Source organism: Aphelocoma coerulescens, chromosome 4 (assembly GCF_041296385.1).
Source record: "Aphelocoma coerulescens isolate FSJ_1873_10779 chromosome 4, UR_Acoe_1.0, whole genome shotgun sequence".
Lineage (NCBI taxonomy): Eukaryota > Metazoa > Chordata > Aves > Passeriformes > Corvidae > Aphelocoma > Aphelocoma coerulescens.
In genome coordinates, this window is record NC_091017.1 from 3,280,554 (window position 1) to 3,291,766 (window position 11,213).

Here is an 11,213-nt window from a genome sequence, read left to right on the forward strand (position 1 = left end):
CCTGAGGGTCTGGAACTTGAGCTCTGGCCTCCTCTTTGCACAATATGGTCCCATGCAAAAGGACAAGATGTTGGCTAAAACATCCCCTGAAAGTAGAACACAGAGGTGGGTGCATATTTCATGACAGACTGTTTTAACTTTCCAAGCAGCCGCCTCTTTTACGGCCAGCAGCTACTATTAATTATTTATCAGAACACTTATTTATACACTAAAAGCTAAATGCAATCCCTGCACTGGAGCCTGGCAGAGAGCGGGCTGGAATAAGTAGCTGTGGACAGCCCTTCAGGAGGGGAGGTTTCGTGCAGAGCTCTGCTCAGGGAAGAGCCTGTCCACATTATTCTCTCTGCTGTTTGTGTCTGGTAATGATATTTACACATGGGAGATGAAAACCCAGCCATTAGTAAAAGTCCGTAGCTGTGGGGGCATCAGCTTGATCTCCCTTGGCCAGGCTAAGTAAGCCAAGGACAGTTCTTATTTCAGCAGCTTCCAAGGAAAAAGAGGGAATCCCTTCATTTTTGCTTCCTTCCTCTCGAAGGAAGCCCACCCTACCTTGGCTTCTGTATTTACTCTGGATCTGTAAACCCACCCTTGCAGAAGAAGATGGAAGATGAATTTTTTCCCTCTGCCTCCACTTGGGGAGAGCAGTTGTGACCCCTTCTGTAGCCAGAGGGAAGGAAATAGGTTTAAATACATCTCTGTTCCTTTCAGAATTGAGTTTAAATGGCCATCCATGACTTCTGGTGCCAATGTGTTTTCCTCATCAAATACCGACATGGTTTCTACACTGGTGTGCTGTTGCCATGTAATTCTGGTGGCAGTGCTGTTTAGGTAAAATATTATTACTTTTCTATAGCAACTGTTAATTTCAGAAGAAATTCCGATTCCATTGTAATTATTCCTGACAGTAGTTGTAATAAATGTTTGGGATTGACGTGCATGATTTTCATTTTCTTCCAGCACCCGATGCTTTTAATAGCTCCATTTTCCTAATTTACATGTTGACACAGATGGAGAATTGATTCTGAATTTCTATCTAGCACTCTTCTGGGTGGCTTACCTTCATGAGGGGCATTGCTTTAACATCTCAATGGGAGAAAGATACTTGTTGCTGTGACATGGGCATTCTTCAGCCTGTCTCAAAATGGGAGACAGGACTCTTTGACACTCTACCCGATTTCCAACGCACAGACCCTCCTTCTCCCTGAGAGTCCAGCCCCTCAACCTGCTCTAATGGTCCTCAACTGCATCCCAGGCCTGAGAACAAGGAATCTGATAAATTGCCACCTCACACTGTACTCCTTAACACTTGGAAATGGTTTCAACCCAGGCTCCCCTCACCTTGAAAAGCGTGGAGACCCCTCGGCTCACCTTAAGCTCAGTGCCCTGTTCCTGAAATGACTCCCCAGGCTGGGCAAAGTCCAGCTTTGTGCACAATTCCAGGTTTCCTTCAGCCATCCAGGCCCTAGCTTGCAATGCTTTGCTGCTCTTAGCCCAGGGGTTGATTTGTTCAGAAAAGCCAATTTTGTGGGTATGGAAAGCAGTTTCTGGATGCACCTATAAAGCTGCAGAAAAAGGGTTGGAATTAGATACTTTTTAAGGTTCCTCCCAACCCAAACTGTTCTTAGATTCTCTGATTATGGAAGCTTTGCAAGGCCAAACACTTGATGGAAGCAAACAGCAGTGTTTGCATGCAGCTGAAGCTCAGCCAGCCCTGTGGTCATAGAGGCAATCAAAGCAAAATTGTTCGTGGGCTAAATTAGAATGATTTGGAACAGAATTTTTTTTTTTTTTTTTTAAGTTCATTATATGCTTGCCTTTATTGCTTGTAGAAAAATGAGGGATCTTTTTCTGGGGACATATAGTTACATGCAATTTTTTGTTTATCTAACTGAAAGCTCGTAGTCACAACTAATAGTAACTCATCAGCATTTTCTGTGCTCAGTATTGCCATGGGTCTGCAATATATGGCCACATTTTCCTTGAAGTATCTCATTATACTGCTGGGATAATTCCTGTACTGCAAACCTTAAAAAACCCAATCTTTACTATTAGCATATTTTTATCCCACTCATACTGAATATGATAGTTGAACTCTAGAGCAGCTCATGATTCCTGCATGGTGCTCAGTCTGATCACGGCCATTACAAAGAGTGATAGAACAGGTATCACAACCCCTTAACACCCATAAAGTTTAATAGGACTTCCAGAACTTGATGGTGTGAGTTAACAGGGTGTTCAGGCTGAAAGGGATTTATATGTGGGGGTATATATATGTGTGTGTGTATGTGTGTGTGTGTGCAAGTGGTCAGTCACTGAAGCATCCTACTCTCTGCTTAACTGCAACCCTTTGAATTTGATTCACTCTGATACAAAGCAAGTTAGAGGAGCACTTCTCCAGCCTCACAGAAGAGAGTGGTGTCAACAAGACATTAAGATACTCCTGCTTTCAATTCTGAGGCTTTCAGACATTAGGCATCTATTATGAATCAAAAAAAAAGGGCCAAGTTCTGGGGAAATGGCACAAAACCTAATAGACAGTCTTAAACTTCTGCACAGAGCAATGTCATTAGGAACATCTAACCCAATTGAGCAGATCATATTATCTGAATTGATAAGATTCAGGAAAAAACTCGAAGCCAAGAATTTTCTTAGTGAAATGCGACTTGGCAGTTCACACCCCACCCCCAGCCCCTCCTTTAGAGCAGCATTTCCAAAAGCAAGTCAGACAGTGCAGCTTGGTGGAGGGGAAAATGTGCATGGGGAAAGTGTACAGACAGGATGGGGTAAGATGGGAGCACCTGGAAACGTTGCCAACTATTGAAACTTTATGAACAAGGAGATCCTGCTCTCCTTCCACAGGCTGAACATTTATGGCAGGAGGATCACGATTAAAACTACTGAAGAAATGGGGTGAAAATGAGTTACTTCTCTTTTTATCTTGTTCTCTGATAACATTCGAGGCTAGGAAAGGTAGAGTAACCTGCTACAGGGGGTAGGCCAGATTCTGCAGCATTTATTCACATGGAGGGAGGGAGGCTTCAAGCAATGTGAATGAGAGCTGCAGAAGTTAGTAAAAAATGGCCTGATAAATTCTCTGGGGAAAAGGGAACTTTATGAGTGTGGGGTTTCGTAGGCATGTGTGGTTACAACAGTGCAGTGCTTGTAGGAAGAGACTTCTTCACCTCTAAGCATTTTCCTGTGAGTGTTCATTCCCAGCAGCAGTGACTTGGAGCCTGTGTGCCAGCTGTAGGATAAAAACGCTGGGCTGCTGCTGGACACTCCGGCTCTGTAGGATCTGAAGAGCACACACTGATTTCTTCATTTACCGCTTACTACCTCTAACAATCCTTGCTTCCACTCTATGGATGATCATGCTGTTTAAAAAAAAATGTTGCTGACAGATGTTGTTTGCTATCAAACTGCTGGAAGAGAGCAGATCTGTAGGTTTTGGCTTCCTCACAGTACAGTTACTCTTACTTTAAATAGTGCATATTTAATATATCTCCATGGAAAGCTTCCACCATATCATTTTAGCACAGTAGTTCTGCTGAACTTTGCTAGACGGTAGCAAATAAAAGCAAAGGATGTGGAGTAGACTAAAGAAGCAACTGTATCCTCTTTTCCCCCTCACATAACTTCCCATACTCTACCTTCTGTGGTCTTTCACATATTTAGGCAGACAGCTGTTTCCATCGGAGGGTGCACATCCCTTTACATGGGAGCACTTGCATGCAAATGTGGCAAAGACTATCTCAAACTTCCGAATAATCCTCGGAATGCCAGCCTCTAGGCAGCTTTCGGAAGTACTTACTATGCATAGGTTCCAGGCAGATCATTTGACACACTCAAAAATATCCACACTTGGTGGATATTTATACCTGCCCTGAGTATAGGCACTGTCTGTGTGGCTGTATGAATGTATACCCAGAAGAACAGGTTCAGAAGCTGAACAATCGCTTACCTAGAGAAGGATTTCTCTTCCTAGTGTGCAGCAAAGAGACATCTGCTATTCAAAGCTCTTCACAGGGCTCCAGGTAAACTAAGGAGAGTTTTCAATTGCCAGCAGCTGTCTGAGCAGCATCCCAGGAAGGCTCCTCTTGCTCCAGCCCCAGCCACTGAACTCTACCGGCACAGTCACATCTCATTTATACCCAGCCTGTCCTTTTCAGAGCGAGCAGCCAGCTGGAATGATTCAAACCTCTGCTCAGCACACCGTTCAAAATGCAGCGTCCTTCTTGGACACGGGGATTACGCCGGGGAGCCGCCAGGCTCCAGCAGAAAGGCTGCGAGAACTATTGAATCGCCCAGAGAGCAGCTGCTCGCGGTCCTGCCGCCGGCGCCGCGCCGCGCTCCCGTGTACCGGAGTCAGCCACCCTCTCCCGCGGATCTCCCGGAGTAGCGAGGCGGCTTCGCGGGGCTGTGATTGGCAGAAGCGGCCGATTCCTCCCGCTAATCAACCCGCAGACTTTCAAGGACTCGGAGCTGCTCTGATGTCATTCCGGCCGAGGCGGGGGACGCTTCGCGAGGAAGCCACGGCGGAGGCTAATTCGGAGATGAGCTGCATTCCTCTCCCACCGCCCTGATTGATTCCATGCTCCGCGAGGATTTGCATAATCTGTCATTGTGCGGCTGGACCACCTCCCCTCCTGCCCGCCCAAAATGCGGGAGGGAAGTGCCACTTCCAGCTCCTGATTTTACACCTGGAGTCTGCAGCGGAAAGCCTAGGAGAAAGGAAAAGTTGAAAGACACATTTTTCTGACAGGAGGATGCTCGTGCCCCCAGTCCCCCCCCATCACCCATCACCATTTCCAGATGCTAAAGGAGGCTCAACAGCATCACAGCACTGGAAGACTTTTTGGTCCCTACTCTTGTTAGGTCATTGATAAGATCACCTGGTACAATAAAAGGTGGGTTTTAGCGCACGACCAAAACCAAGCAGGGGTCACCCAGCAAGTTTGTTACAAATGATCTCCCTGGCACCAGCAAATATTCGGTGCTCAGAGGTGAAAAGTATTTTCTTGCTGTATGTGACACAAGTTCCACTTATTTGTTGCATAATTTCTTATTAAAATCCTTTATTTCATCCAGCTAGAGACGAAACCTACCTCCATAGCCAAGAAACGTGATTGCTATGTGATTTTAAATTATATTACAGAGGCAAAACTAAACACTTTCTATATTAAAAGAATTAGATTTTATTTCAATCTAATTTTCAATTTTTGCCAGCTTGACATCTTTCACTCCAAAACCGTTCTTTGTACAATACACCTTGGAATTGAAATTCAGCCAATTCTGTGCAGCAAATGTGAGGAGAAAATAGTTTTGTTCAAGGAGACTGGAGCAAACCCATTCTGAGATGATGAATGACGCTGTAAACTCAGATTTGAATCATAGGAGGGTCAGCTCAACCTTTCGTGTTTCCAAAACAGTGTAAATAAATGGTGTTCCATGCAGTTCACCATTTACATCCTTCAGCTAGGACCTTCTACATGAAGAGCTATTTGCTCTCTGTGAATATCCAAGTTTCAAAGATGGTAGAGATTTCTAACTGGGGACTAATTGATTCCTTCTGGCTAAATTAGAAACTGAGGGAAAATTAAAATTCAAAGTATGTCTGAGTAATTTCCTGCAATTCCTAATTACAAAGCACTTCTTGGGAGATCTTTTAAAAATGCCTTGTACCTATGGCCGGCTCTGGATTTGGGATTTATTTTCCAAAGACTCTTGTGAATGTTGGGTGTGTGGATCCCACTGCAGCTGGGTGATGGGCAGGTATCCCCTTGTATCCTGTGTGAACATCAGAGCTTGAGTCAGTCTATAAACTAAAATAGCCAAATTGAGTTAGAGTTTCTTCCCAACACAAGGAAAATTTCTGGTGCAACTTGTCCAAAAATTGCCAGAACTTCCTATTACTAATCTGATGGTTTGAAAAGAACAAGTCCAGTTGTTTGTTGTTCTTTGTACTCCTATCCTTGGCTCCTGGCTGCACTTGGAGCACTGGAGAGGCGCCTGCGAGCGGGAGGGTTTGGCTGCAGGACAGCTGTGCTGCTCCAGATGTGGCGGGAGCAGCGCTCTGCCCCTTGGAAGCCACCGCTGCAGATGTTCCCGGGTGAGCCAGCAGCCAAGTGGTTGCACAAACTGTTGAGAGTGTGTTTTAATTCAGATGCTAAAGTCACTCTTTGAAGTGAAATCCTTGGCTTAAGCCCTACCACGCTGGATGAATTCAACATGAAGGAGCAGGGCTGTGGATCCATGCTGCCTCCATAGCTGTTTGCTCTGCTGGTGATTCATTTTAAGTGCAGGATCAGGAGAGTCACTGTGCCAGGGTCTGCCCTCATGAGAAACGTGTGGGAATCAGTTGGCAGAACAGCTCCAACTCTGTGTAACAGAAAGAGCACACCAACCCTTGGGAAAAAAGAGTACAGTTTGAATTTTCACTTCCCTCTCCTTTGGGTAGTAGAGAGAACTGAACTCTTCCAGCTCGGTCACAAATGCACCCAAGTTACCTAGAATGTCCTTCTGATCATGATACAATTCTGAAGCTCTGCTTTAGGGAAAAATAGACATCAAAGAAAACAGGACAGCAAGAAACAGAAATTAAGTATGGATGCAGAGAAACAAGAAAAGAAGATAAATTCTAGTAATAAAATACTGTATTAATAAGGCAGCACACTTACGCTGAAATACTTGCCAAAGGATTTTTCTGGCTCTTAACCTGCAGCACAAATTTTGCATTAGCTGGTGAAAATTCTGTACCTGTTAATCCTCATGTGGTTTATTTCCTCCCTGTATAGGTAGGCAATCCCAACAGCTTATTCTACTTATTTTGGTAGCTCGAAACCCATAGATGAAACCTACCATTACTGTGCCCAAAACTAGTATTACCTTACTGAAACATGACTTTCCGGTTTTAGAACTGTGGCTTTGATGGTGGTTGGGGTTTTGGTGGGGTTTGTTTAGGTGGTTGGTTGTTGTTGTTGTTGCTTTGCTGGTTTTGTGAAAGTAAGTGTTGCTGTGCTCTGTCCAAGTTTTCTTGCGGCTTACACACCTGTCACTACAATGTCTGTACACATTTTTAAAGTATCCATCTTCACACCCCCAGATGTGGAAAACCCAATTCTGCAGTTCTGTGGTTGGAAACAGAGAATCCTAGAACCATTTAGGCTGGAAAAGACCTTTAAGGTTATGAAGTCCGACTATTAACCCAGCACTGCCAAACCTACCACTTAACCATGTTCCTAAATATGATGCAGAGCAAGCAAATCCCTTCAGAAATAAGTGTGTAAATACACGGTATCCCCCTGGTTCACTCTTCTAGGCTATCTGAAAATTTTCACTGGAATATCTGGATTGCTGTTCTGTTGCTCTTATGTTGAGCTTCTGTTGTGTCTGGCTGCCCCCAGTCTCCCCACCTGTTATTTCAGTGCTCTGATGACACTGGAATAGGCACTCCCTACTTCTCCTCTCAAAAGCCCTCTTGCAGCACCAAGGCCATGCTTCAAAATCGACTGCAATGCATAGAACCATTTCTTTCAGCTAAAGACACATTTATGGTCTTTACTGAAAGAAAGATGGCTTTTGACACGGAAGTTCATAATGAGCTTAAAAGAACAAAAAATGACTATTCCTTGAAGAACCAGCTTTTTCTTGAGCTGTGGAGATTCCTTATGAACCTCCCTGTAATTAAACAGCAGTATCTTATTAGATACACAGAGCAGTTCCTCAGATGGTGTAAATTGTCAAAACATCCACTGATTTCAGAGGAACTATGACAACTTATAAGAGTTATAGATTAGTCTTAATTCTCCAGCAGCAAATTGAGATATGCAGAACTTAATTACATTCACATCAAAAGTGCAAGAAACATAAAGGCATACCAGAATGTGGTTTGGGTTTCTTTGAGTATTCATATATTTCATTAAGAAAAGTCTATTTTGTTTTCTTGATATCTCAACAAGTTGTTAGCATTTTTCATCTGAATATTTTGGCTCTGGCTCAAAACGTGTTAGAGGTTTTACAGAATCAGAAACGTAGGGATGAAATATGAATACACTTGGAGCTGAGTTTCATGCATCAGAACTCAGTTAAGGCATTCATGTCTTCCACTGGCAGTGCCTGCCTTGTCATGGGTTATTCTTATTTCCCAGATGTCAGGGGAGAACATGCTGCTAGTGGTTCACTTAAGCATGAAGTGCTGATTTGCAACAATATCAACAGCAAAAATGCTGCTCAGTCCTAAGTAAAATTAAATTTAAAAATGTAAAAATTAGCTACATTCCCTGACTGCTGGCTTTCTCCAGCTATACAGTCTCTTTTTCAGGTTCTATTATCCCTTCTTTATGTCTGGACACACTCGTATGGATGATAAAGGCAAATCAGTGCATACCGGTTCTGTAATGACCTTTATCTTATACTTTTATTCCTTTGTAAGATTACTTTGATATCCTAGTGTGGCTTTGTTCCTGTAAGGCTTTGGATGTATTAGTTTCAGAGAGTGTGCTGATACAAACTAATGTGGAAATATCTGTTAAACCAACATACATTCATTTACATCACGCATTAGAGCTGCTCCATGTATCTCTAATTACATTACCGTTTTATGTCTTAAGTGCTTACTCAACTATAAAAATATAAACTGCAGTCTTTTAAGTACTCTTATTGAGATACCATCAAAGCAAAAAATGAGTTTGTGCTTAATCCACAGCTGATCTTTGTCACCACTTCCCATGTGACGCTGAGACAAGGGTTCAGGATGCATGAGAGAGGGAAGGATGTCTTTGTGTACCCATAAAGCCTTTCGGGCTCTGGCCCACAATTTTCCTTACGGAGAACTTCCCAGGTTCTGCTTTGGCCTGAAGTAGCAGAAAGCTCCTGGGGAGTAAAAGGAGCTAGGACTGGAGCTTAGAGAGAGAAGAGCTTTATCCCAGTCAACACTTCAATGTAGCAGGAGCGACTGAAGCAGCAGAGCAGATTTAATCTCGGCTCGGCCCCCTTATTACTTGTTGTTTGTACCTGTAACATGGTACAATGTATAAGAGCTGTGTCCCCTTTGGTCTGTTTCATGATGACTCTTGTGACCTTCCTGCTGATAAGCAAGTCACTCTAGTTTTGTAAATCCTTGCAAAAACAAGACTAAAAGCAGTTGCAGGTCCCATTCATTTGACTGCCTCACCCAGAAAAGCTGGCTGCTGCCCCCACTGCGCTGCACATTGTCATAAATCCAGATCTAGGGACTTTGGCTGTGCCCCCGTTTCCTCTTTCTGTGAAAGCACAGAGAATCACTTGCTGTAGTTCTTTCTCCTGTGTGACTCACAAAGGTTGTGCTTCATCAGAGACCATCAGAGGGTTTCTCTGGTCCCCAGTACTGCAGACACAAGTGTTGCCACCCTGTTGTGTGTCTGCTCCCAGCCCGAGTTCAGGCTGGGCAAGGGATTGATTTAAATGGTAACACATTTTGTACAGCACTGCTTTACAGCACCTGCAGGGACTCCTTACAGGACTGGCTCTGCTATTCCCTGCATGAACTTTAGCAGACCCATTTACAAGCTCCTGATGATCTCCAGCCAACCCACCACCAAAATGCTGACTGATGATTTCCATAAATTGGAACAATTATCTGTGCATAACAGCAGCATTCTGCTGTCATGTCAGCTGCATGTCTGAGCTGTAGCAGGGCTGCTAAGTTGTGCAGAGGAGAGGGGCTTCTAATAAAGAGCAATGCCGACCAGCTGCTGGCAAAGCAATTATCATAAAAGGTATCATCCATAAAAAGAACTGATAGCTTACAAATCTCCAACCCAAGCATTTCTTCTTTGATTATTAAAAACAAAGAAGCTTGAACTCTGCTTCTCAAAGAAGCTTGGTTTAATGTATTAAGTGATTTTTTTATAAAGAAATTTTGAGTTAGTCAAACTGGAATGATTCATAAAGTAGCTTAATTAGACCAGAGCTCCAGTGGGAGTCCCCTTTAACATGTCTACAGAGGCTCTTTTAATACTCTAATCCACTTCTGAATAAAAGGTGAAACCAGAAATGGTAGTTTCAAAGCAGGAACTATAAAGAACATTTATCTTTCTTTTACTCTTCTGTCCTTGCAATCTAGATATCAAGCTTCCATTGCATTCTAAGGATGACTTTTTTCTAGGTTAGCTCTCACAAGCAGAGCTTTTTATATACCATAATTTAAAACTTAAAAAATCCTGAAAGTGAAAAATCCATTACTGAAGCACTCCCAAACTGGTATTCTAGAATTACTGTAATAAATGGATCCTGTTGTACAGTGTTTTGTTTCACCTCCTAGCAGTTTTTAAAAATTTTAGGTCATCCTGTTATCATTTGTTTTCTGCTTCATCTGGTGCTATAGGAGGAGGCCTCATGCTAATGCTCCAGTAGGATGGGAAATCCTGAAATGGGAAATGGAAGTATGCCCTAAGGTCTATTTTTAGACTGATGTGACTCGGCTGTGCTTCAAAATAAAGTTTAAAAAACCCACACAGACCTGGGTTCAGCAAAAGGGAGGCCAAAGACTTGAAAATGCTGTAGTCTGACAGAGGAAATCAAGATCATGATGTTGTATTTACTTTGAACTGGCCTTCTTTAGAGATGTGAAATCTCTCTGCAACATCTGCTAGAACAGAGTTAATAAGCTGAAGAAATGCTTTTAATGTCTAACTGCTATTGATTCCCTTTTCTTGAGGTAGGAATTGCTTACAGGGTTTCAGCACTAACCTTAAAATATCAGGATGGCAGCAGAAAGAATGGTTGGGTTTTTGTTTTAAATACGTAATACAGTTCAATGTGAACAATGCCAGTGATCATTGTTCTCCAATCATGTTTGGACTGAGGTTTCTTTTTGAAATATGTTTTTCTCATGGGAAGAAAACAAAGATGATTTAATAAAAATGATCAAAGAAAAACATGGATGAAGTAATCAAGAGAGCACTCCAAGTGAGTAAGATCTTGATACTTATACATTGTACTTGTTTATCGTGCTCATTCCTACTTAACTCATGGCACTAATGTTCAGCTGGTTACATTTGAAAATATCTGCAATGATGTTTCAGAATTGTATCTTTGCTCTTTGAAGACTTTGGGGCACTTTAGAAATAATATTCCAAATGTTGTTTGCCTATTGGTACCAGTGATGCGGCTACTGCGTTGTGTGCACTTTGGTTTGAGTTTTGTTTATTTGTTGTTTTTAAGCATGACAGAAA